The 6,520-nt window shown below is 39.2% G+C and overlaps 1 pseudogene; it reads right to left on the bottom strand.

Annotated features, from left to right (window-relative positions):
* Positions 1-624: 624 nt before the first annotated feature.
* On the bottom strand, positions 625-1,564 carry LOC143641308 (olfactory receptor 14C36-like; annotated as a pseudogene).
* Between the last annotated feature and the right edge of the window lie 4,956 nt (positions 1,565-6,520).

Below are 6,520 nucleotides of genomic sequence, written 5' to 3' on the forward strand. Positions count from 1 at the left end.
AATGTAGTATGTACACAATTTAATATTACTCAGCCTCAAAAAATAAAATTATGGCATTCTCGGGTAATGGATGGAGTTGGAGAATATCATGCTAAGTGAAATAAGCCAATCCCCAAATACCAAAGGTTAAATGTTTTCTCTGATATGCAGTTTTGATCCATAAATGGGGGGAACATAGGGAAGTATGGAGGAACTTTAGATTGAGCAAAAGGGAGTGAGGGGACGAAGGATGTGGGTGGACAAGGCTGGCAAAATGAGGCAGTCGCTATCACCCTACGTACATACATGTATGGTTGCACAAACCGTAAAACTCTGTATCATATACCACCAGAAAAATAAGAAATTATACTCCAATTAGAATAATGAGTTAAAATGCATTCTGCTGTCATGTATAACAAATTAAAACAAATAATTAAAAATAAAAATGTATACAATGACAAAATTACACGTTATGAAGTATCCATAGAAAAATATGGTAAATCACAATATATACCTTATAAAATAACTCAGCTCCTAATGATGTAATCCCAGTGTAGGCAGGGTTAGATGGAAAGTCCAAATGTGAAGAGCTTTATCTAAGAACCACAAACAGGGAAATGAGGATAATCTTGAAATGCAACTTTATCATTTCTCTGAGAACAACTGTCTTTGCATAACTCTCCTCACAGCTTCCTTTACCTGTTTGTTCCTGAGACTGTAGATGAGAGGATTCAAGAAGGGAGGAACCATAATGTAAAAGGCAGAGAGAACCATGTCCTGGAGAGTGTCAGAGGTTACTGAGGACCTCAGGTACACAGCTGTGCCAGAACTGAGGAAGACGGACACCACGAGGATGTGAGGGGTGCAGGTGGAGAAGGCCTTCCCTGGGGCTCTGGTGGGAAATTTCAGCACAGCAGAAAATATGTGAATATATGACATGATTATTATAGCAAAGCAGCCACCACCAACAACTATAATAGAGACAAGAATAAGAATCATGTTGCTGGTGGTGTCAGAGCAGGAGAGCCTCAGCAGAGAGGGGACATCACAGAAGAACTGATAGACCACGTTTGACTGGCAGAATGACAGCTGGAATGTGTTCCCAGTGTGCATACCTGCATACAGCACACCACTGATCAGGGTGGCCAGGGTCATGCGGACACAAATCTGGGGGTTCATGATGAAGAGGTACTGAAGGGGCTGGCAGATGGCCAAATAGCGGTCCCAGGCCATGATGGTAAGAAATAGCATCTCCACATATGCACAAAAAAAGACCAGGAAGGTCTGTGTTGCACAGCCAGCCACTGAAATGGCCCTGTTGCCAGTGAGAGAGTTGACACAGGCATTGGGGACAGTGACTGAAATGTAGCACATGTCCAAGATGGACAGGTACATGGAACAAGAGGAAGAAGTACATGGGTGTGTGCAGGTTCTGGTCAGCAGTGGTGACAGTGACGATGAGAAGGTTCCCTAACAGGGTACCCAGGTAGGTCATTGGGAATACTGTGAAATAGAGGAAACTCAGATCCCAGCCATCAGGAGAGCCCATGAGGAGAAATTCAGTTACCATGGTGGAATTGGCCATTTACTAGAAATTCTGGTTGTTTGAGATGATGAAGAGTTAAAAAGAGGAAGTAAAAAACCTCATTAATGCAATTAGTTCACACATTCATGTCCAAATAATTTTCTTATATTTTGTAGTCACTTTCTCTGCATTGAAACATCACTCTTGTTTTTCTGATATGTTTACTCATTTCTGAGCAGAGTGAACCTCCCAGTGCTGGTGTTGAAGTCTGCAGCACAGGGTCTGGGCCTCACCTGCACGGGTTGTGCTCAGCTCCCCATAAGGCCTCCCCTGAGCTCCAGAGACTCCATGCAGAGCATTTCCAGGGTTGCCCACCTCCTCGCCTGCATGCCCACCTGTGTGACAGTTCATTGTTTAATGATCTGTAGTTTATTTACCTTCATCCTTCTCCATAGACAAAATTCAATATTATTTTGCCGTTACGTCCACACCTAATAATTCAACTTATACTGTATATTGTATTTTTTTTTAAAGATCTATATATATCATGTGGAGTACTGATCACTACGAACATGAAAACATTTTACTCATGAGAAAACCATCTCAAGATTTCAAATTTTCCCCTTCCAGCATCACAAGTAGAGTGTTGTGGAAAACTGAGGTGACCTAAGTGCCCTTGAACTCTGCTGAAATCCCCCACTCTCCCTGGTGCTCCCGAGGACAAAGGTGGTGCTGTCTCATGGACACACACCCTCAGCCAGACCTGTTCCAGCTCCTGCTGGGGCTCTTTATTCCTCTCCAGGTGATCAGGGTAAGGTCTTCAGAGCCTCTGGGTCCCCGTCCAGCTGACATTCTCCTAAACCTCTACTCTGTATATTTATATGTTCTCACTCTGTGTTCAGCACCATGAAGTTGAAATTTCCTTTGTCTAGACAATAATTTATACTTTTTTTGTTGACACTTCCATTATTTTTCTTTCATCTCAATGGCATCATAATTATACAAAAAGTACTGAATATATATGTTAAAAGAATGTTTTTCCCATGGTTAGTTACAACACTTCTACAGCAGCTCAGACCACCCATAGGTGACTCAATTCAGAATCACTCATATTGTCATTTCCTCTGCCCTCTGCAAACCTGGTCCTTCTCAGGGCCTTCTAGGTTAACCACACTTACCCTTAGAAAAGTGATCTTCCTATTGAGCCTCCCTGGGTTCCTCTGGAAATGTGTGTCCCCCAGGGTCAGGGGTGGGTAGCCAGACACATGTAGGTTGGTGTTAATTTTACAGTGAGGGTGAAGTTCAAGGAGTCCTACTCTGTCTACCTGAACACTGTCTTGCTTCATCCCCCATTCCTCCCTGACACAAACCTGAGGCTCACTCCCACGTGACCCCCTTGTTTATAGCATACCTTGGAACTTGCTGACAGAAGCCTTTTCTAACTGTGACATAGTTTGATATACTTTTCTCCATTACTGTGTATTGGGCTTTAAAGAAGGCTCAAATGAAACTTTTCCTCTGGAAACTGCTTTACAATCTTAAACTTTTCCCCCTTCTGCACAGTGTTAGAAAGAGACATATTGTATTGCTTTGAATTAAATCTGTATGTATTCATCACTCAGATCACTGGTGAAAATTTCTTGATTTGGGACCTTGTATTGTTCATCTTTTTTAGTAGCTTGTGCATGACTTCATTCACAGTGGTAATGAACTAATGCCTGGTGGCTTTGTTGACTGATCACTCCCCTGGATTGGATTTCTTTATGCTACTGACTTACAGATGAAGAGCTCCCAAGCAGGCTCTGCCCCTTCTACACTACTATAGCATACACAGTGCAGGATGGTGGGAGGTCATGCAATCGAAGGTGCCCTGTGCACTTGCAAGGTAAGATGTCTTTATAGCAGTAATTGCTCAAGAAGCATAACCGATGACACAACTATGGCTACAGCTATTTTTGATGGTTAAGTTTTGGAAAGAAGAAAAATATTGGTATTTTCAAGTAAATTGATTACCCTAAGAGAAATAATACAATAATACATTATGTGAAAATATAAATGCATATGACAAATTCAGAAGGTGATGGGTGATGAGACAAATGCATATTAAAAACTTTGCAGGTTTTCATCCTTTTATACTGACTTCCAGACACTACAGGAGTCCTTTCTCACCACCCCTAGACATTTGTGTCAAATATAAGATAAATAAATATGTGCTCAGGATCTGGAAGTTGGCATAAACTACAGAGACTTTTTTTGTTTCCACTTTTTATACTAACCCATGTACTATTTTTATTTTTCCAATAGAACTTAGTAAATTTTCTAGTAATCAGTTTGAATCATATGAATTTAATTGATGTCCTTCATTGCTTATGTGTTTAACTACTTCTTGAAAAATTCTTCTCTATATTTGACTTACTTTTTTCATGGATCAGTCTCACAGGAAACTTCAGATTATGGATATGACAAAATAAATATGGGACCACTACCTTATTTCCTGGGGTCCTCCAAGTATTCTTGTAGATCTCCAAAATGTGATTAATTTCTTCACCTAGATTTTTTTAAAAATAAGAAATAAGCCTTCAATTTTCTAGTTTGACCTCATAATTTTAGCATGTTTAGAACTACATTGTCCTCTAAGGAATTAAATGCTTATTGAAAATTCCCATAAACACCAAAAGTTGGTGACATAAATAAAACAAAGGTCAGGAAACAAAAAGGTCAAGAATAGAATCATAAAGATAAATTAGCATATTTTTAATGCCAGTAATTTGAAGAAGGGCTTCTGCAAATACTTTTGTCTGTTAGTGGAGAAATCTGGGAGTTTTTCCTTTTGGTACTTCTCTGACAGTTCTTAACTATCAAATAAGTAGATTGCATTAAAAAATGCAGTGGATTGTTTGTGTTATAAAATACAGGTTTTAATTATTTTCTAAATTACATATTTTTATATTAGCAATTATGGTTTAGTTTTATTGATTAGTTACTGAGTGATGCTGAGGAGCACTTTAGCACTTCTGACCCTCATACTGTGCTTCCAAAGCTGCATGACCCTATAGTTATATTTTTACCACTAAACTCACATCCTCATTAAATGATATGCTTTCATTCTAAAATGTGAACAATTATTGAAAATGAGAACATATTTGTGATTAGGACAAAAAGTTGAGGTTGATGAATTCAAAATATTTCAATGAAAATTATATACCATATTGGATGTTTTTATTTCCAACAGCTACTGAAAAATATGAATGTATGTAATTTGCATAAATGAATTCATATCTACCTCCCTGTCATCTGCAATGTATTTGGCATTTTGTCCCTGTGCCTTAATCTGAATATATTTCTTTGTCAGCCATCAAAACTGTGCAGATAATTTTGTGCATTTTCTAGGTGTGTGGTAAATAAAAGCTATTTGAATAGAAGAATTTTAAACCAATAAGAAGTAACATGAAGAACTATCACATGTATTACTTGCAAACACTGTGCAGTCGTCCAGTCCACTGGAAATCAGAAAATAGTACTGTGTTTACAAGACTTCATTGTTCCTATAATTCTTTGAAGAATTAACCATTTTTTTTCCTGGGGTGGCTGACAATCTGGATGAAACTGCAATTTGTTGAGCAGCATGAAAATAAGGCTCAGAAGTGCCTGAACTCTAACTGCCAAGTACTCACTCCTTAGTGTCTCCTGTTCTCTGGGGGGAGCAGAACTGCATCTCTCCTTGGTTTTTCCCATCAACTCTGTCTGCAGCCAGGGTGCATGTGTGCAGTCAGCTCAATGCTATGTGGGATGTGGGAGACTCATTCCCCTCTGCTTTATGTGAACCTGGTGCCTGCCCAGTGGTAGCAGGACTCCAGGGAGCCCAGAGCTCAGCCTGCAGAGACAGCAGGAGGCCTGAGCACACCACCAGGTATCATCCCTCCTGAGCCCAGGAGAAAGGACCCGGCCACATGCCAGCATGGACAGTGGACGAAGCAGTGGAATTCCTCTGCTGGACATCAGTGGAGAAATGAGAAACACTGAGGAGAGACTGATGCTTCTCACTGTGTGTTTCCATCTCTGCCCTCCTTCACCTCAGTGTGAATTAGGGGTATTTGGGAGTCAGATAATATTAAGAGTAGTGGGCAACTCTCATTCACTCGCCAACCTGTAAATGGGAAACCTCTAACACTATCTGCAGTTTTGCTGCAAAAATTTCTTACCATTGAGATAAAATTTACATGACATCATGTTAACCTTTGTAAAAGTTCATGATTATCAATTCAGTGTTATCTACCACATTACAAATTGTGCAACTTCCAAATACATCTTGTTCCCAGATATTTTTATCACTTTCAGTGAAACACTATCCATTGTCCCTACGTATCCTTACTTACAGTCACTTGAAGACACTAAGTATAATCTCCATGTTTAAATTTATGTCTTGCAGGTTTGGTTGAGTAGAATCATTTAGTATGGGTTCTTTTTTATGACTTGGGTCAGTCGAATGTTTTTCAAATTAATCCACATTGTAGTGTTTATTACAATTTTATTCTTTTAGAGAATGAACATTTTATATATGTATACCAGCAACTTTAAAAGTCTATATATCCTTCTATAAGCATTTGGTCCTTTGTTCTGTTATCATAGTGTGGCATTGCTTGTCATTGTCTTTGAGCTTCTCCCCTTCTGGGAAAGATTCCATATGTACAAAGGGTGCTATCTTTTTGATGTGCTGTTGGAATTCATTTTCTATGTTTTGCTGAGAATGCTTGCATGGGTCTTGATGAAGGATAAGGGTCTGTAATCCTCTTTTTTGTGATTTTTGTGTAATTTTCTGGATCTTATACTAGGGAAATGATGTTTTTTTGTGGAATGTGACTTGAGGAGTTGAAATTCATCTCAATTCCCTGGAGTGGTTTCGAGACAGGTGGGGTCACCTCTCTTTGAATGTTTGGTATAGAACAGTAGTGAAGCCATGAGCTATTGGAGGTTTTTATGTTTTTGTTTTTGTTTGTTTTACTCGGAAGTATTTAA

Source organism: Callospermophilus lateralis, unplaced genomic scaffold (assembly GCF_048772815.1).
Source record: "Callospermophilus lateralis isolate mCalLat2 unplaced genomic scaffold, mCalLat2.hap1 Scaffold_957, whole genome shotgun sequence".
Taxonomy (NCBI): domain Eukaryota; kingdom Metazoa; phylum Chordata; class Mammalia; order Rodentia; family Sciuridae; genus Callospermophilus; species Callospermophilus lateralis.